We start from the raw sequence: 21,214 nt of genomic DNA on the forward strand, positions 1-21,214 counted from the left end.
GATGTGTGTCCAACATTGGTCGCGTCTTTTGTTTACAGTGATTAAAAGTGCTGCTGAGAACAGTCCTGGACTGATGGGAGCACAGGCACCGTCTCTAAATGACTGACCTCCCACCCCTCTCTCTCTTTTCCCACACTTTCCCTGGAGTTCTACATAGGTGTGTACCCTAAACCCTCCTTCCCCAGATAATCTCTTCAACATTGTCCTGTACAGGGCAAAGGTGGAACCTGTCAAAACGTTGCAGTAAAACGTTGTGTGTGTGTGCTATTTGGAGACTCACCCCCCAAAAGGCAATGGCAGCAGCAGCTGCAGTCTTGTTGTTGGTGCCCACTGCGACTGTGTTGGAGAGGGGGTGGTGGTGGATGGGGAGGGGAGGGGGAGGGGGGTGCGCAGAGTTGGGAGCAGACGGGAGGTGCGGGAAGGGACGGTGTTGGCCAGGGTTGGGGGCGGACGGTGGGGCAATGTTGGATGGGGTTGTGGCGGGTGGGGGGGGGGCGGTTTATGAATGGCATTGGTGTCAGGCAGTGGTTGTGTTGAGGGCGGGCGGGGGCGGGGACAGTGATAGGGGCAGGTGGTGGGCCGGTGTTGAACGGGGTTGGTGGGGTGGGTGGTGGGCCATGTTGCGGGGCGGGTGGGGGGGCGGTGTTGAACGGTTGCAGGGTGGTGTTGGATGAGGTTGGGGTGGTGTTGGGGGACGGTGTTGGGGGCCGGGCAGGGTGGTGTTGGACGGGGTTGGGGGCAGTGTTGGGGGGCGGTGTTGGGGGACAGGCAGGGGGGATTTTGGACAGGGTTAGGGGTGGTGTTTGGGGACAAGCGGTGGGGGGGGGGGGGGGTTTGGACAGGGTTAGGGGCAGTGTTGAGGGCCGGGCCGGAGGGGGGATGTTTTAGACAGGGTTGGGGGCAGTGTTGGGGGGCGGGCAGGGGGATGTTGGATGGGTTTGGGGTCAGTGTTGGGGGGCGATGTTGGGCGACAGGAAGGGGGTTTTTTAGACAAGATTGGGAGCAGTGTTGGGGGCCGGGTGGGGGTGTGTTGGACAGGGTTGGGGGCAGTTAGGGGCCGGGCGGGGTGGGTTTTGGACAGGGTTGGGGGCGGTGTTGGGGGCTGGGCAGGGGGGTTTGGACAGGGTTGGGGGTGGTGTTGAGGGCCGGGCGGGGGTGGGGGGGGTGTTGGGAAAGGGTTGGGGGCAGTGTTGGGGGCTGGGCGGGGGGGTATTGGACAGAGTTGGGGGACAGGCAGGGGTGTTGGACGAGGTTGGGGGTAGTGTTGGGGGATAGGTAGGGGAGGTTTTGGACAGGGTTGGGGGCGGTGTTGGTGGCCAGGTGGGAGGGTTTTTGGACAGGGTTGGGGGCAGTGTTGGGAGCCAGGTTGGGGGGGGGGGGGTTTGGACAGGGTTGGGTGCGGGGTTGGGGGCCGGGCGGGGGGGACTTTGGACTGGGTTGGGGGCAGTGTTGGGGGACAGGCAGGGGGGTTTTGGATAGGGTTAGGGGCAGTGTTGGGGGCCGGGCGGGGGGGTTTTGGATAGGGTTAGGGGCAGTGTTAGGGGCCGGGCGGGGGGGAGGGGTTTAGACAGGGTTGGGGGCCGGGCAGGGAGATGTTGGACGGGGTTGGAGTCAGTGTTGGGGGGCAGTGTTGGGGGACAGGAAGGGAGTTTTTTAGCAAGGTTGGGGGCAGTGTTGGGGGCCAGGCGAGCGGGGGGGTTTGGACAGGGTTGGGGGCAATGTTGGGGGCCAGGCGGGGGGGGGAGGTTTTGGACAGGGTTGGGGGCGGTGTTGGGGGCCGGGCGGGGGGTGTTGGACGGGGTTGGGGGCAGTATTGGGGACCGGGCGGAGGGGGGGGGGGTTGTACAGGGTTGGGGGCGGTGTTGGGGGCCGGGCAGGGGGGTTTAGCTATGGCTGGGGGCAGTGTTGGGGGCTGGGCGGGGGGGGGGTTTGGTTGGTGAAAGTGTTGGGGGACAGGCAGGGGGGTTTTGGACAGGGTTGGGGGCAGTGTTGGGGACAGGCAATGGGGGTTTGGACAGGGTTCAGGGCAGTGTTGAGGGACAGGCAGTGGGGTTTTGGACAGGGTTGGGGGCAGTGTTGGGGGACAGGCAGGGGGCGTTTGGACAGGGTTCAGGGCAGTGTTGAGGGACAGGCAGGAGGGTTTTGGACAGGGTTGGGGGCAGTGTTGAGGGACAGGCAGTGGGGTTTTGGACAGGGTTGGGGGCAGTGTTGGGGGACAGGCAGGGGGGGTTTGGACAGGGTTCAGGGCAGTGTTGAGGGACAGGCAGGAGGGTTTTGGACAGGGTTGGGGGCAGTGTTGGGGACAGGCGGGGGGTTTTTGGACAGGGTTGAGGGCAGTGTTGGGGGACAGGCAGTGGGGTCTTGGACAGGGTTGGGGGCAATGTTGGGGGACAGGCAGGGGGGTTTTGGACAGGGTTGGGGGCAGTGTTGGGGGACAGGCAGGGGGGGTTTTGGACAGGGTTCAGGGCAGTGTTGGGGGCTGGGCAGGGGGGTGTTGGACGGGGTTGGAGATGGTGTTGGGGACAGGCGGGGGAGTTTTTGGACAGGGTTGAGGGCAGTGTTGAGGGACAGGCAGGGGGGTTTTGGACAGGGTTGGGGGCAGTGTTGGGGACAGGCAGGGGGTTTTTGGACAGGGTTGAGGGCAGTGTTGGGGGACGGGCAGGGGGGTTTTGGACAGGGTTGGGGGCAGTGTTGGGGACAGGCGGGGGGTTTTTGGACAGGGTTGAGGGCAGTGTTGGGGGACAGGCAGTGGGGTTTTGGACAGGGTTGGGGGCAGTGTTGGGGGCCGGGCAGGGGGGTGTTGGACGGGGTTGGGGGTGGTGTTGGGGGATGGTGTTGGGAGTTGGGTGGGCAGGGGTTGATGGACAGAGTTGGGGGCGGTGTTAGATGCCAGGGGCCTCATGTGTTGCAGTCTCCTGAACAGGGAGCCGACTTAATAGAAAACTCTGACCCCCAGAGGATAGACATTGAATCGATTAAACAAATAATGAATTATCCGAACGAAATAGTGCCCGCCCATCTTATTCGGATAATCAAAGTTCCTCTGTATATAAGAGAAGCTGCATTGCCAGTATAGCTCCTTCAAACAAGATGTTAACCTGTGGTCCAATCTGTATTTTAGTGAATATTAACAGATCCCATGAGACTAGTGCAGGCGCTGTTGGTCAGCAAATCTCCCTTAATTGATAAAAAAGTTCTGTGGGATTGGGTCAGAAATGTTGATGTAGATGCTGCAGCAAAGTCATTTTCCTTGATGAATTCAGGTGGTATTACATCAGCACCTTGAGCTTTGCCCAAGGCAAATGCGTCAACAGCTTTTTAAGCCCTATCATGGCAGATTCAATATCAACTCTGCCATGATAAGCAGCCTCTCGCTGAAGAAAAGGAAATTACAGCACAGGAACAGGCCTCCAAGCCTGCGCCAAATGTAGGATGTAGGGCTTCCTCAGTGACAGCTAGTTTCCCTTGAGTACAGCTCAAGATATTGTTTCACCCTCCCTTGCCAGTGTTTCTTGCAGTCAGTAATGACATCTACCTGCCTTTGTTTTCAATCAAACTGCTTTCTTTGCTGCTGGACCTGTTGGCTGTTTGAACTCTTTGCACATGATATTTCTGGTGCTGAAGAACATCCAGATATTCCAGGAGAATTGAAACAGAATTCTCAACACAAGCAATTACCACAACACTGCTTGTAATACAGGTCAGTCAATGGTGTGCACCAAGATTAGAGAACATAGAACATAGAACATAGAACATAGAACATAGAACAATAGAGCGCAGAACAGGCTCTTCGGCCCTCGATGTTGCGCCGCTCTGTGAACTATTCTCAGCTCGTCCCCCTACACTATCCCATCATCATCCATGTGCTTATCCAAGGATTGTTTAAATCTCCCTAATGTGGCTGAGTTACCTACATTGGCAGGTAGGGAATTCCACGCCCTTACCACTCTCTGAGTAAAGAACCTCCCTCTGACATCTGTCTTAAATCTATTACCCCTCAATTTGTAGTTATGCCCCCTCGTACAAGCTGACATCATCATCCTAGGAAAAATTCCAGAAGTTTTTTCATTCAAAGCAGAAATGCGAGCCTTGTTTTGCCCCAATTAACTTCAATGACTGGCTCGATCACAATGATGATTGTCTTGAAACAATTCTCATTGGTTTCCTATACATAGACAATATATCTAAAAGAATGTTCCATTTAATACTTGTGGGAATGCCACTTAGCACCTGGTAAATTGAGTCAAGGAACACAAGCCACATCAATAAAAGTATAGTGGCCCCAAATAGTTGTGAGCAGCGTAAGAATTAAGCAGATCCTCCAAAAATAAATACTTATCAGGGAGAAATCCCATCACTCAGGTTGGAAATTGAGCTCACAATGATTATAGGTTATACATTGAGTTGCTATTGCATAACCATGACTTTCCAACAAATACTCCCTGCAAATGATTAATTAGTTGAAGAAAAATGCCAGTTGGGAGATATAGGCATTGTGGTAATGTCATGAATCTAGTGGCCTAAATGCTTGGAATGAGGTTCCGATGATATGGGCTCAATATGCTGGTGAAATTTGAAGTCAGTTTATACATTTAGAATTGGAAACTACTGTCAGTAATGTTGACCATCAGTTGCAGTTAAAAAAAAAGTCTGGTTCACTAATGTCTTAAGGAGAGGAAATCTGTCACCCTGACTTGGTCTGGCCTACATGTGATTGACTCCTAACTGCACTCTGAAATGGCAATCAAGGGGAATTAAGGTTGGGCAACAAATGCTAGCTTTGTTGGTGATAGCCCCATGCCACAATAACTTATGTTTCAAAAAACCCCTCCCCCACTTTTGCTGATAAAATACTTTGTGCAGAAAACACTGCCCTGTAACATTCCTTCCACTCACTCTGAGCAGAAGGTAGAACTATTTTTTTGCCAAACCAGTGTATTAATCTAGATCTGCAAAGGAACAGGTCAAGAAAAATACAGTTAGTGAAACATTGCTTTGTCTACAAGTTAACAAAGGCACTAATGTGTTTACTTTAAAATGACTTCACACTTACAGAAAGTCCATGAACCTGATGAATATTTGAAGTGTTTATCTGTTAACCTGACCAGCGACTTCAGGCTATCAGTTCATTACCGTCATAGTTTGTGTTTACTGTTCAGTCCATTTTAACTTATTTGTTAGAGCCCCTTTGTTACAGCAAAAGATTGAGGCAATTGTACTTTAGAAGGGTGTTTTCAGCAGGTCAAACACATTCCTCAGAATTGTAGTACAAACATATGTGCCAGTCAACATGCTTCTTGGTATACTGTGTCCTGAAAATGTACAGATAAACACCACGGGGAGAATTGTATTGCTGTCATATCATTGCCAAATAATATTAGTGTTGAACAGTGTAACATTAATACTATGTTGTGTTACGCAAGGCAGTGAGGAACTTTAATTGCACTGTTGCTCTTTATTGCTATTGCGTGATTTCCATCCTGATACATGACATTAATTTTCCACTTTTATTTTTGAAGTCTTCGGACTGACAAAAATCATCTTTTTAGAACCAGGCACAAAGCAGTTGAAATGTCATAATATTTTTGAATGTTCATGGGCAAGGAACAACTGCCTGGATTTTCTGCTGGACAGTCAGTATTCCAAAGCAGATGTGATTTGTGTACAGGGACCCTCCAAATCCCCATTTAGAATACTGTATATCAAAGAAATTTGCTTGGGAAACTGAATTTTTTGTTTAGCAATTCCTCTTTACCTGGATCCTTCCAAAAGTCTCCATTTATATTGGAGACATTGGAGGGTTGCAATGAAATTAAAAAGAATAGTTACTCCGGAAAAGATAGAAAATCAAATAAACATTCTAACTCCTGAATAATTATTCAATTGACTCATATTTACCGGACTATATCCCCTTCAGACCCCATTACAACTCCCCAGATACTGATCGGATATCGCGCACCTCCACCCAAAGAATCCTTGGCCTCTTTCCCATTGGACCAACTCAGTTTCCCAGCCCCTGATGGACCAGAGCTGACTTCACCTCTGCCCAGGTCTGAGCTGATGCCTCCCTTGTTATTACCAGACTAGACCAGAACTGCTTCTGTCCTGCAATCAGACTCAACCCGACAAACCCCCACCGCACCACTTGACCCAATTTCTCCTACCTTCCCTGACCTATCCTAAGTACTGCATCAAAGAAACTTGTGCAGTGTTTCTCAATGACTACTGCTTGGGGTGGATCTGACTACCATAATTATGAAGTGCTTTGAGAGGCTAGTCATGGCTCATATCAACTCTAGCTTCCCAGCCTGCCTTGATCCCTTGCAGTTCACGCACCATCACAACAGGTTCACAGCAGGTGCCATCTCCCTGGACCTACACTCATCCTTGGAACATCTGAATAATAAGTTACCTATGTCAGGCCCCTACTCGTTCACTATAGCTCTGTCTTCAACACCATAATTCCAACCAAACTAATGTCCAAACTCTGAAACCTGGTCTCTGCTCTGCCCTCTGCAACAGGGTCCTTGACTTACTGATCCAGAGATCTACACCCTGCAAGAATCTACACCCTGCAAGGCCATGTTCTCAGCCCTTACTATACACCTTGTACTCTCGTGACTGTGTGGCCAAGATTCGTCCTAACTCCATTTACAAGTTCACTAATGACACTACTGTTGTGGGCTGGAACTCAAATATTGACGAGACAGAATACAGGAAAGAGATAGAATGCTTAGTGGCTTGGAAAGATAACAATGTCTCCCTCAGTGTCAGCAAAATGAAAGAGCTGGTCATTGACTTTAGGCAACTAGATGGAGAGGACACACCCCTATCTACATCAATGGTGCTGAGGTGAACATTGGTGAGAGTATCAAGTTCCAGGAGTGATAATCACCAACAATCTGTCCTGGTCTACCCACATTGATGCAATGGTCAAGAAAGCATGACAGTGCCTCTACTTCCCCAGGAGGCTAAGGAAATTCGGCATGTCCATAAAAGCTCATACCAATTTTATAGATGCACCATAGACAGCATTCAATCCTGTATGGCAACTGCTCTTCCCAGGACTGTAAGAAACTACAGAGAACACAGCCCAGTCCATCTTGCAAGCCAACCTTTCATCATTGACTCCATCTAAACTGCCCGCTGCCCAGAGAGGCAGTCAACATAATCAAAGACCCCTCCCATCATGGTTATAATCTCTTCCATTAGGCAGAAGATACAAAAGCTTAAACACATGTACCAACAGATTCAACAACAGCTTTTCCCCCCTGCTGTTATCAGACTTCCGAATGGACTTCTTAACTTTCAAATTTAATGTTGACCTTGCTGCATCACGGTATTCCTCACGCCAGTCTATTACCCTAATGTACCTTGAATGGTATGATCTACCGATACTGCACGCAAAACAAAACATTTCACTGATCCTAGGTTCATGTGACAATAATAAATTCATCAATTTAAAAAAAAACTTACCTTATCAGCTTGCACTTTGGCACCCTATCCTCTTCCAAGTATGATTTGGAGATGCCGGTGTTGGACTAGGGTGTACAAAGTTAAAAATCACACAATACCAGGTTATAGTCCAATAGGTTTAATTGGAAGCACACTAGCTTCTAAGTAGGCATCCTAACCACCAGGCAACTTACCCCCATCCATCTAGCATCCTCCTATATGCCACCCTATCCTCTATTTATCTGGCATCGAGCCATGACCCATCTGACACATTATCTTCCTAGCACCCTAACATCATGCTAACCATACATACTGACAATTTGACAGCAGCTGTTCCAGCACTTTTAAAAGGAGACATGGCGTGCCTTCGTCTGTGCTATGAAAGAAATATCGGAATGGAAGGATGACTGTGCAAGTCTGAGGAATAACTGAGTCAAATCACCTCAGAAATGCAGAGCACCCATCTTTCATAGAAAAGAAGGGTCGGAGTGGCAACCTGCATGAGATTGCTAATTCTCAGAAAATCTTGTCCAATGTTTTAAGTCAGTCTTTAGTTGGTGTTGCTGTCTCTGTAAAACAATATATACATCGACGAAGACACAACAGACACATTTAAACCTCCACTAAACTCAATTAATTTACTAAGTGCTTAAGCAAATGATACATGCCTTTAGCTACTACAGCTATCTCAACTACTGTCCTTTAGTACCCTGAGTTCTGTAACCAACTCTGAGTGTTATTACCCTGGTGAGTTAGCAGCTGGCCAGGTTGGAATTGTTCTCAACGTCTTTGCCATTACTTCTGATGTAGGGTACCTCTTCGGAGTAGTGAATCTTTGAAGTCCTGCTAAAATTGAGTGCTTTCCAGGCTGCTTTTTATTTAGTTCAGACCTGCTAAGTTGGCATTCTGATTTCCTTATTTGGAATTGCTTGTGAAACTTGATCAATTCCAAATCATTTTACCATATGGAGCTGGCAATTATAGAGTCATAGAGTCAGCATGGAAACAGACCCTTTGGTCCAACCCATCCATGCCAACCAGATATCCCAACCCAATCTAGTCCCACCTGCCAGCACCCGGCCCATATCCCTCCAAGCCCTTCATACTCATATACCAATCCAAATATCTCTTAACTGTTGCAACTGTACCAGCCTCCACCACTTCTTCTAGTAGCTCATTCCATACATGTACCACCCTCTGTGTGAAAATGTTGCCCCTTAGGTCTCTTTTATATCTTTCCCCTCTCACCCTAAACCTATGACCTCTAGTTCTGGACTCCCCGACCCCAGGGAAAAGACTGCCTATTTATCCTATCCATGCCCCTCATAAACCTCTATAATGTCACCCCTCAGCCTCCGACGCTCCAGGGAAAACAACCCCAGCCTGTTCAAGTCCTCCAACCCTGGCAACATCCTTGTAAATCTTTTCTGAACCCTTTCAAGTTTCACAACATCTTTCCGATAGGAAGGAGACCAGAACTGCACGCATATTCCAACAGTGGCCGAACCAATATCCTGTGCAGCTGCAATATGACCTCCCAACTCTTGTACTCAATACTCTGACCAATAAAGAAAAGCATACCAAACGCCTTCTTCACTATCCTATCTACCTGCGACTCTACTTTCAAGGAGCTATAAACCTGCACTGCAAGGTCTCTTTGTTCAGCAGCACTCCCTAGGACCTTACCATTAAGTGTATAAGTCCTGCTAAGATTTGCTTTCCCAAAATGCAGCATCTCGCATTTATCTGAATTAAACTCCATCTGCCAATTTTCAGCCCATTGGCCCATCTGGTCCAGATCCTGTTGTAATCTGAGGTAACCCTCTTCGCTGTCCACTACACCTCCAATTTTGGTGTCATCTGCAAACTTGCTAACTGTACCTCTTATGTTCGCATCCAAATCATTTATGTAAATGACAAAAAGTAGAGGACCCAGCACCGATCCTTGTGGCACTCCACTGGTCACAGGCCTCCAGTCGAAAAACAACCCTCCACCACCACCCTCTGTCTTCTACCTTTGAGCCAGTTCTCTATCCAAATGGTTAGTTCTCCCTGTATTCCATGAGGTCTAACTTTGCTAATCAGTCTCCCATGGGGAACCTTATCGAACGCCTTACTGAAGTCCATATAGATCACATCTACCACTCTACCCACATCAATCCTCTTTGTTACTTCTTCAAAAAACTCAATCAAGTTTATGAGACATGATTTCCCACGCACAAAGCCATGTTGACTATCTCTAATCAGTCCTTGCCTTTTCAAATACATGTACATCCTGTCCTCAGGATTCCCTCCAACCGACATCAGGCTCACTGGTCTATAATTCCTTGGCTTGTCCTTACCACACTTCTTAAACGGTGGCACCACATTTGCCAACCTCCAGTCTTCCGACACCTCACCTGTGACTATCGATGATACAAATATCTCAGCAGGAGGCCCAGCAATCACTTCTCTAGCTTCCCACAGAGTTCTAGGGTACTTCTGATTGGGTCCTGGAGATTTATCCACCTTTACGTGTTTCAAGACATCCAGCACTTCTCTCTCTGTAATATGGACATTTTGCAAGATGTCACCATCTATTTTCCTACAGTCTATATCTTCCATATCCTTTTCCACAGTAAATACAGATGCAAAATATTCATTTAATATCTCCTCCATTTTCTGCGACTCCACACAAAGGCTGCCTTGCTGATCTTTGAAGGGCCCTATTCTCTCCCTAGTTACCCTTTTGTCCTTAATGTATTTGTAAAAACCTTTTGGTTTTTCCTTAATTCTATTTGCTAAAGCTATCTCATGTCCCCTTTTTGCCCTCCTGATTTCCATCTTAAGTATACCCCTACTTCCTTTATACTCTTCTAAGGATTCACTTGATCTATCCTGTCTATACCTGACATATGCTTCCTTCTTTTTTTTGACCAAACCCTCAATTTCTTTGGTCATCCAGCATTCCTCATACCTACCTGCCTTTCCTTTCACCCTGACAGGAATATACTTTCTCTGGATTCTTGTTGTCTCATTTCTGAAGGCTTCCCATTTTCCAGCCGTCCCTTTACCTGCAAACATCTGCACCCAATCATCTTTTGAAAGTTTTTGTCTAATACCATCAAAATTGGCCTTTCTCCAATTTCGAACTTCAACTTTTAGATCTGGTCTATCCTTTTCCATCACTATTTTAAATCTAATAGAATTATGGTTTCCTATGGTTTCTGCAAATCCTCCTCCCTTTTATGGTCTCAAATCTAACTTAGCCCCCCCCCCCCACCCCCCTCGCCGTCCCGATTGTTCTTCATGATGGCTGGAATGTCATTTTTCCTAAGTGCAGCTTGAATTTGGGCGTGGTAACCCATTTACCTTCTAGAACCACTTTCTACATTGTCTTCCGTTTAGCTTGCAGTTAACTCCATTCTGGTCCACTGTAAAATCTCACATTGATTCCCATATTTATCCAATACTAGGCTGTAAATCCAATGGCATTTCTCTTTTCTAAATCAGACTTTTTCTACTCGTCCAGACAATGGGAAGTTTAAATTTTGGAAGAAACTATCAGCTCTGTCCCTTTCCCTGATAAATGCCTGAAAATAAACCAGTCTGTTCTCAATCTCAGAGTCATACTTACAGTCATAGAGTCATAGAGATGTACAGCACGGTAACAGAATCTTTGGTCCAACTCGTCCACGCCGACCAGATAGCCCAGCCCAATATAGTCCCACCTGCCAGCACCTGGCCCATATCCCTCCAAACCCTTCCTATTCATATACCCAACCAGATGCCTTTTAAATGTTGCAATTGTACCAGCCTCCACCATTTCCTCTGGCAGCTCATTCCATACATGTACCAATCTCTGAGTGAAAATGTTGCCCCTTAGGTCTCTTTTATATCTTTCTCCTCTCACCCTAAACCTATGCCCTCTAGTTCTGGGCTCCCCCACCCCACGGAAGAGACTGTGTCTATTTATCATATGCATGCCCCTCATGATTTTATAAACCTCTACAAAGGTCACCCCTCAGCCTCCGACGCTCCAGGGAAAACAACCCCAGCCTGTTCAACCTTTCCCCGTAACTCAAATCCTCCAAGCCTGGCAACATCCTTGTAAGTCTTTTCTGAACCCTTTCAAGTTTCACAACATCCTTCGTTAGGAAGGATATCAAAATTGCACGCAATATACTTAATCAGGATGTGCTACCAATCCCATATCCACATGATTAAGACTGCCTGTTGCTACTTCTGTAACATTTTCTGACTCTATACCTCTCTTAACTTGGCCCCTACTGCAACACTGAACCTTTGCTACCTCAACGTGAACTATTCGAAGCCTCTTCTGGCTCACCTCCGATTTTCCACTCTTAATAAACTTGAACTCATTCAAAACTCTGCTGCTCATGTCCTAAATCACACCATTAGTTCTCTGCCTTACTGACCTACATTGACTCTGTTTAGTAATTCCTCTATTCAGAAAAATTCTGAACATAAAATTCCTGCATGGCTTTACATTCCGTATCTCCGTAACTGTCTTCAACTCCATAATTCTCAAAGATATTTGTGCTCCTCCAACACTGACCTTGTGAGCAACACTGATTTAATCACTCCATCACTGGTGCCTATGTTTCAAATTGCCTCGGCCTTAAAGTCTGGAATATCCTCCCCAAACCACTCTCACTCCCTAATTTTAAATATTTCTTCCAACCTACCTCTTTGACTGAGCTTTCAGTTATCTGTCTTAATACCTCCTTATGTTACTCATATCAGAAGTCGCTTTCTAAGGTTCCTATAAAACACCTAGGGACTGTTATCTATATCAATATGAATTGTTATTGTTTATTTTAAAACCTAGCAATTTCATATGGGATCAGAAACAGTGATACAGAATTGGATTGCAAAGATATTTCAGCAAGGAGTTTGCTTATCAATTTCTAACTCAACATCAAGAAAATAGAATTGTTTTCATCATATAGTTTATCACACGTAGCGCAGGTATTGAAATTCACTATCTGCTCAACGTGATATAGTTCTGCAAAAGAAAATATATTTGCAAGATTTACGCCCTGTAACATACAGCATGGAGTATTTTACTTTGAAATCAATGTTAAAACTAAATTGTTACAGTTAAAGCAAAGGCCAAGTGAAGATAGCAGCAATGTTAATAACGTTGCTCAAGAACTCAATAAAGTAACATTCACTGTTGATGTGATAATATTTTGAAATTTCCCACACCAGAGGTTTTTCTTTTCTTATTCATTTTCAGGATGAGGACATCGCTGGCTGGGCCAGCATTCATTGCCCATCCCTAATTTCCCAGAGGGCAGTTGAGAGTCAACCACATTGCTGTGGATCTGGAGTCACATTAGACCAGACCAGGTAAGGATGGCAGTTTCCTTCACTAAGGACATTAGTGAATCAGATGGGTTTTTCTGACAATTGGCTATAGATTCATGGTCATTATTAGACTGTCAATTCCAGATTTTTACTGTAACCAAATTCTGCAATGTAGGATTCAAACTCCAGTCCCCAGAATATTACCTGGGTCTCTGGATTAACACTTCAACTCCCCCTCCCACTCTATCAAGGACATGCAGATCCTGGGCCTCCTCCACCACCAAACCGTTCCAACCCAACACCTCATATTCCGCCTTGGGACTCTGCAACCACATAAGATAAATGTGGATTTCAACAGCTTCCTCATTTCCCCTCCCTCCACATTATCCCAGTCCCAAGCCTCCAACTTGGCACCACCCTCCGGACCCTTCCATCACTGCCCCCTCTGATCTATCACCTTCTTCCTCACCCTCATCCACCTATCGCTTTCTCAGCTTCCTCCCCACAACCTCACACCCCCCTCCCATATATCTCTCAGCCCCGACCCACAAGCCTCATTCCTAATGAAGGGTTTATGCCCGAAAAGTCTATTCTCCTACTTCTCGGATGCTACCTGACCTGCTGTGACTTCCCAGCACCACACTCTCGACTCTGGATTAACAGTGCAGCAATAACACTTGGCCATTTCCTCCCCTGTCAGAGCTATGGCTTTGAGAAAAAATAAGAAAGCGTAAGACATTCAGCAATGGCTTAGCTGACAAATGCTCAGCCTATCATGAACCTGGACTAGGCCAAGGTGTTTCCAGGTTCAACTGCTGGTCTGGACTACAGTTACTTGAACCCAGCTGAGTTTTCAATTTCACAATAGGTCTGGATTTTCTGTGTGGATACACTCGAACATGGACTTGGTTCTGATACTTATAAGTATACAAACATTATGTCCCATTGTCCAGACTCATGTGAAGAAAAGCCTTTTAGGAGAGGACCTGCTAGCCTGAGTCGGCACTTTGAGGAAGGGCAGGGAAAACGATAGGTGGAATCTTCTCAGCCCTTGAAAAACATGTGCAATGGTGAATAAGTTGGTAAAATATGGCAATTACAGAAAAATTAGATTGTTGACATTGAGTAAATGTCCAATCTTTCACTCAAGGTTTTAACAGCAAAATGAGAATCTTGCCAGTGAGCAGCGAGAGGCCCATTTGGTTGTCAGGTTATTTTCACATTTATGGCAGCTTGCTTTGTACAAATTAGCTGCTGTGTTTCCTACCTTACAACAATGACTACTGTAATGAAAATGTGAGTGTACTGTACCTTTAAGAGAGTTAAAAGCAACAGAACTACCTGACAATACCAAGTGTTCTGACAAAAGATATAATTTAACCTTTTGGTCCAGCAGTTAGTGTAGCTGATTGCCTGGATACAAAAACAGATTTGAATTAGGCCCAACAGTTTAAATTATACCCAAAAAGTACCAAATTCCAATCAAGTTTGAATTTAATATATTGGAAATCTTAAAAGCCAAGACACAATCTGATGTTTTGGGGGTATAAGACTAGGTAAAATTGAACAGTTGGGAGGACAACTGCCAAGCCAATGACATCTTAAAACTGCCAGAGAATAGCTCTGTCAAAGGTACCTCTATTGATCAGTAATCTGTGAAGCAGAATCCCCAAGAAGAAGAAAAGAAGACAGGAATACAGAGAAAACTGAAAGCTGCCTGGTTTTGAGATAAGAAGTTTTGTTTTGTAAATCTTAATTGGGAGTTTTATCGGACTAATATTATAGAAGGGAAGGTAAACAATAGATTAGAGGAAAGAGTTGTAAATAGTTATTAGTTCATTATTCTTTGTTTTACTTTGAGAAATAAAGTTGTTAATTTTTACTTTAAATAGTTCTTGGCCTCTCGAATGTTCACAGATTACTGCGCAGGATAAATCTTTTCTGTGTTGCTGCTTTAAATTAATCAAGAGGGTTTACCCCATGTAGTAACACTACTTATCAAAAGTTTTTACTGTAAACTCTTTTGGAACATACAAAAGACATATAACTTGTATGTAAATATTTATTTCAGGAGAGGCGAAGGGAAAATTATAAGGAGGTAGAAGAGGAACAATAGTGTACAATTAGAACCCAGAGCAACTGTAATAATTACCATAAATAAACCATAATTTAAGACAATTTATTAACAATCATAAATGAGAGAACATACCCTTTCTCATGTGAAACTTTTGCATACTGAGGGTTCTCTCACTATCTGTCATGACTTACTGAACCAGATGATAAAAACAAAGAGAATGATATATTAAATGAGAAATAAAAACCTATTTTACATTGATTGTGACCTTTTGTAAGTGAGAACCTGCAGGAGATTACACAGGGATAATCTGGAGACAAACTGTCTTCATGTAAGCAGAGGAGTAGGTAGAATCTTAAACCACATCCACTGTGAGTAGCTATTGATTTATGGCCAGTGTCTTTCTGCTGCTCTGGTCAGACTGTGTTGGTGCAACAATGGCACCTTTCAGTCTTGGTTCTGTGAATTCCTCCCACATGAGGAGTGAGGCGTCCAAATCCCAGCCCTAAAAAGTATAAATTATCTTTTTAAGACAGCTAAGGGTTTCCTATTCATTCATGCTGTAATTCACAATAGCTAAATAAAGATAGCAAGATTCGTAAATTAATTAGATAAGTGAAAGGATGAAATCCCTGACAATAACAGACATAAATTCTTAGACATGTGATTGGCAAATTTTTTATAACTGTACCATAACATTGTATTTATCCAACATTGATTAATAACATGGGAAATGGCAAGGAGTTGACTCTCAGTTGTTCCGCTTTAATCTCAGTGTTGCTCACTTGACAGTGCTCTTGCCTTGCACTCTGAAGAATGTGAATTTACATTCCACTGTGAACTGCAGCTTCCCTTTTACACGGGATGGGGTACATCCGGAAACGTTGGGCAGAAGGTTGGAGTGTAGAAGGGGAAGACAATCCTGGGAGGATGTTTATATCTCTCTGAAACCGCACTTTTAAAAGTCACAGACAGACAGACACCTAGTAAATTAGTTGGGTTCTGCATGGCTGACAAACTACCTTTTGAGTGAGCTTGATCCCTTCCAGCTGATGATACACAGTCAGCATTGATGTGAAGATAAAAGGTGCAAAGTATCGAAGTACCCATCCACCAAACAGGTAATTCCAACATGGAAAATTGCCAGTCAACTACATTATCATTGGGAGACTCAAGGTGAAACCAGTTATTCTGGAATGTCAGTGGAATAGAGTTGTAGGTATTCAGTTGACTAGATAAGATAGAATTATAGGGGTTTACCAAATAGAATTCATGTATTCAGCTCTTTGCCAAGGATAACTAGTCCCATTGATCTGTCTTCTCTCCACAGTCCCACATTCTCTTTGCTTCAAGCAATCATTAACTCTTGTGCTAAAAGATGCAGGGACAGAGATTTCTTGGTACCTGCTGTTATTTCTCCTGATTCCCACACATTTAAAATTCATACTTCAGACTCAAAATGTTGCAACTTCAGTATGTGTCCCTTGCATCTCTCCATGTGTCTTGGGACTGCGACATTGTTACCCAGCACACGACTGCATGGCTACAGTGAATGTGACACCCTGGGATATATATTACATTCAACTAGCTCCTAAAAACTAACAATATAACATATGTTTTTCCTTAAAATGTACATAAAATGCCTCTATAAACAATTTTATTCATTCAAGTAAGACTTCTTTTCTAAAAATGAACAATCGATATTTATAATAAACTGAATAGTATTTTCCAGCTTGTTTTAATTTCTCAAAATATTAATTACAGTATTGCGGATTTGGCATTCAGTTGGCACACAACAGAGGCAATGCTGTGCATGTTGCTCTTAGTGTTGTAGGAGCCTTTTAGGAATTCCCTTGACATCAAAGCAGCACTTGCTTGAATTATGGAGTCAAAAAGCTCTAGCAATGCTGAGTCGATGGAAATCAACAGGGAAACTCTCCAGTTTTTTGAGGAATCACAGCACAAAGTAAAATGGCTGTCACTTCTGGAGGTCAAATATCTTAACCCCAGGACAGCATTAGTGGAGGTCCTTTGCATAGTGTCCTAGTCCCAGCTACCTTGATCTGTCTTATCAAAAACCTGCAGTCCACATTAAGGGCAGTGTGGGGATGTTTGCTGTTTATTACATAATGTTCAGCGCCATTCACAATTCCTCAGATACCGAGATAGTATCCACAGGCAGCAAGACCTGGGCAACATTCAAGCTAGTAACAGATGGTAAAGAAATTTTGCTTCATTTGCACAGAACCTTGATAAACTTACCTGAAGTGTTGGAGAAAGTGAGGACTGTGATGCTGGAGGGCAAAGTCAAACATGTGGCACTGGAAAAGCACAGCAGGTCAGGCAACACCCGAGGAGCAGGAGAATCAATGTTTCAGGCATAAGCCCTTCATCTGGAATGTTGGGGGTTGAGGGAATAAAGGGGGCTGAGAGATAAATAGGAGGGGGATGGGGCTGCAGCTGGGGGGAAGGTAACTAGGAAGGTTATAGATGGGTGCAGGTGGGGGGTTGATGGTGATAGGTCGGAGGAGAGGTTAAAGTGGATAGATGAGATGGAAGATGGACAGGTGGGACAGTTCAAGAGGGCGGTGCCGAGTTAGAGGGTTGGATCTGAAATAAGGTGGGGGGAGAGGAAATGAGGAAACTGATGAAATTGATGTTGATGCCTTGCAGTTGGAGGGCCCCAAGGCAGAAGATGAGGCGATCTTCCTCCAGGTGTTGGGTGGCTAGGATTTGGTGATGAAGGAGGCTCAGGACTTGCATGTACTTGGCAAAGGGGAAGGGAGAGTTGAAGTGGTCAGCCAAAGGACGGTGGGGTGGTTTGGTGTGGGTGTCCCAGAGATGTTCCCTGAAACATTCTCTAAGTTGGCATCCAGTATCCCCAATGGAGAAGAGGTCACACTGAGAGCAATGGACACAGTAGATGAGGTGTTTGGAGGTGCAGGAAAATCTCTGCTGGATGTGAAAGGATCCTTAGGGGCTTTGGATGGAGGTGAGGGGGGGAGGTGAGGACGCAGATTTTACACCTCTTGAGGTGCAAGGGAAAGTGCTGGGAGTGGAGGGTGGGTTGGTGGGGGGGGCGGGGGGGAGAAGGTGTGGCCCTCACGAGGGAGTTACAGAAGGAATGGTCTCTGCGGAATGCTGAAAGGGGTGGGGAGGGTCATATATCTCTGGTGGTGGGTTCTGACTGTAGATGGCGGAAGTGGCAGAGGATGATGCGATCTATCTGGAGGTTGGTGGAGTGGAAGGTGAGGAGCGGGGGAGGGGTGGATAGCATTTTTACAGGAGGCAGGGTGGGAGGAGGCGTAGTCAAGGTAGCTGTGGGAGTTGGTGGGTCTGAAGTACATGCCCGTGTTGAGTCGGTCACTGGAAATGGAGATGGAGACGTCCAGGAAGGGGAGGGAGGTGTTTGAGATGGTTCAAGGTGAACTTGGAGTGGATAGGTGGGATGGAAGATGGGCAGTTCAAGAGGACAGTGCCGAATTGAAGGGTTGGATCTGGGATGAGGTGGGGGGAGGGGAAATGAGGAAACTGGTGAAGTCGATGTTGATGCCGTATGGTTGGAGGGTCCCAAGGCAGAAGATGAGGCGTACTTTAGGGTGTAGATTTGATCGCTGAGCTGTAGGTTTGATATCCAGATGTTTCGTTACCTGGCTAGATAACATCATCAGTGGCGACCTCCAAGTGAAGCGAAGCTATTGTCTCCTGCTTTCTATTTATATCTTTCTCCTGGAAGGAGTTCCTGGGGTTTGTGGTGTACTTTCTCTAGGCATCGGGTGGCTTGGATTTGACAATAGAGGAGGCCTTGGACTTGCATGTCCGTGGCAGAGGGGGAAGCGGAGTTGAAGTGCTCGGCCACGGGGCAATGTGGTTGAAACATCCCATCTCCGACGACTGACATGTAAGTGAAGGCATATGCTTGACAGCAAGTCCGACACCTTGAGGAGTTGATTTGGCGTGAAGGCTGGTAAGGATCAGATAGGGGACAGCAGCATGGGATTCAGCCCCTATTTGGCTGGTGTGGATTCAGGACCTGTTTCCTTACCCTGCCTATGGTGAGGTTCACAACTCTCTGGGATGGACCTGTCTCTAAGCAGAGAGTAGTAGAAAGTGAGGACTGCAGATGCTGGAGGTCAAAATCGAGAATGTGCTGCTGGAAAAGCACAGCAGGTCAGGCAGCATCCGAGGAGCAGGAGCTTTTCCAGCATCACTCTCTCGACTCTGTTCTCCAGTTGATTTTAACCTTACAGTGAAGCCTCTTCCAAGGATGCTTATCTTGAAGAAGTTCTCGTCCTCTCTCTACAAGGTGTCCTGCTCCTCGGATGCTGCCTGACCTGCTGTGCTTTTCCAGGTCCACACTCTCGACTGTTAGCAGAGAGCACAAGGAGTAGTGGTGGGGTAGGGGTTTGAATTACAATGTGAGAAATGATGGGACCTGTGATAGTAGCAGCACAGATTATAAATTTGGCTTGGAGAAAAAGAAGCACTGCAGAGTTCCTGAAAAAGTAACTTCAAATTTACTTTTGCTTTGCTTCTTCAGCTCATCTAAATTCCCCTTACACACTCACACAAACAAACAGACAGAAAGGATAGATAGTTTGTGTGCAGAGAAAAACTGGAAGTCAGTTCAGTGTCTAGTCTGAGGTTGCTGAGATCATTTTCATACTCGTTAATTTGGTCAGTGTTGTTTCTCAGTCACTTTTCTTCAGATGTTTTCACAGCTTTGCAAGAGATTCCAGGTAGCTGGGTCACTTATAAACATTCTTTAAATTATCAATTAAAAATCATAGTTTTCAATAGCTGATAAAGGAAAAATGAATTGATTTTCTTCTCCTTTAGCATGGGTTTTGACTGCAAAGAATAGTGTGCAGTTGAAAATACTTCTCTTGATCTTGTTCTCAGCCCCAAGCTGTTCAGTAACCTCAAAACCAGTCACATGGCTCTTCGCAGGTGGAAGTCTTTTGTCATTAAGAAATGTGCATTTAGTCTTGTTACTATCCAGCTACATCTGTAAGCAGCCCTTTGGCTCATATCGATCTATAACACAAACTTCAAGAATTCCTTGCTCAAAGTATTTGATTACATAACTTTTTGCCATTAGTTACTTGCTTTCCAAAACATTCAGCAATCCTTTAAAATATTGGATTTAAAACAGTTCTTTCTCATTTCCACCCACAACTTTAAAAAATAAGCACAAAATAAAAAGACACAGTCTTTACATTATCATGTTGTTAATGGCAATTGCAACAAGTTCCAATTGACCCCTTTAAGTGCAGATTTCATTTGTGTGTTATTGGGATTCAATACCTATTACATTTTTATTGACCTTATTCTTGTATTTTTGATGTTTTAATAATCCTGGAACCTTGATTTTGTTTTATACTGTATTGAATTGGACATTAGGGTTTATGCTATGAAGCGAGATTACACAAATTTGACCTGTTTTCTCTAGAATTTAGAAGGTTACGGGGTGATCGGATCAAAGATTTCAAGATACTAACGGAAAAGATGGGTTTCCCCCAGTTGTGGATTGTAAAACTAGTCTGTGAATTAGGGCCCATTTAGGAGAGATGTTCGGAATCACTTCTACCCACAAAGAGTGGTAGAGATTTGGGACTCTTTTCCATAAATGTTAGTCGGTGCAGAACCAGTTACTAATTTTAAATCTGAGATAGATAAATGTTTGTGAAGTAAAGGTGTTAAGTGATATGGGCCAAAGGCAGGTATATGAAGTTGGGCCACAGATCAGCCATGATCTCAGTGAATGGTGGAGCAGATCGAGGGGCTGAATGGTTTACTCGTGATCATATGAATTGCTAAGAGAAATGTGTACTTTACGGTATTATGTTGCTTCTAAATTTAATACTGTTCATGTTAAACTATGCAAGGAATAGTTTTCTTACTGAAAAAGCCTCTGTTATCTTTATTCTGTCTTCCCAATCATTAATTTATTTTCTCTGACATATCTTTGGTATTGCTTTTAACTTAAATTTCTACCAATCCATTACATGTCTAACAAGTGGGATGTACATTGTTTAAAAAGCATCTCCAATTGGTTGGTAACCAGTTCCAAAAGCCTCTTTTTCAACCAGTCAGAAGATAAATTTTGAACATTTGACCTCATTCTGTCATCAGTGTAAAGGTCAAAGTTTGTATGCATTTTTGGCTGACATTTAACAGCAGGAAGTGCAAAGCATTCACAGAGATAAGTGGTAAGTAAGTATGCAAAAATGAGTTATTCTATCGGCAACCCTTAGAGAATTTAAACCCTGTAGGTAACAATCATAATGGCAATTGAAGAATTATGAGATTGAGCGAACAATTATTAAATAGGATGTGCATTACAAAAGCAGGCCAATCAGTCTAAATGAT

At 44.9% G+C, this 21,214-nt stretch overlaps 1 long non-coding RNA gene across 3 annotated transcripts in view; it reads left to right on the forward strand.

The window, feature by feature from the left end:
* The window catches only part of LOC148147627 (uncharacterized), a 203,785-nt gene that overhangs the window by 176,382 nt on the left and 6,189 nt on the right, over positions 1–21,214 (forward strand). For all 3 annotated transcript variants that reach the window (XR_015759541.1, XR_015759539.1, XR_015759540.1), the window contains one exon: positions 12,698–12,810. This is a non-coding gene — a long non-coding RNA (uncharacterized LOC148147627). The remainder of the gene's footprint in view (positions 1–12,697; positions 12,811–21,214) is intronic.

Source organism: Chiloscyllium plagiosum, unplaced genomic scaffold (assembly GCF_037043375.1).
Source record: "Chiloscyllium plagiosum isolate Xiang-an unplaced genomic scaffold, Cpla_swu_hap1 HiC_scaffold_15, whole genome shotgun sequence".
Taxonomy (NCBI): Eukaryota; Metazoa; Chordata; class Chondrichthyes; order Orectolobiformes; family Hemiscylliidae; genus Chiloscyllium; species Chiloscyllium plagiosum.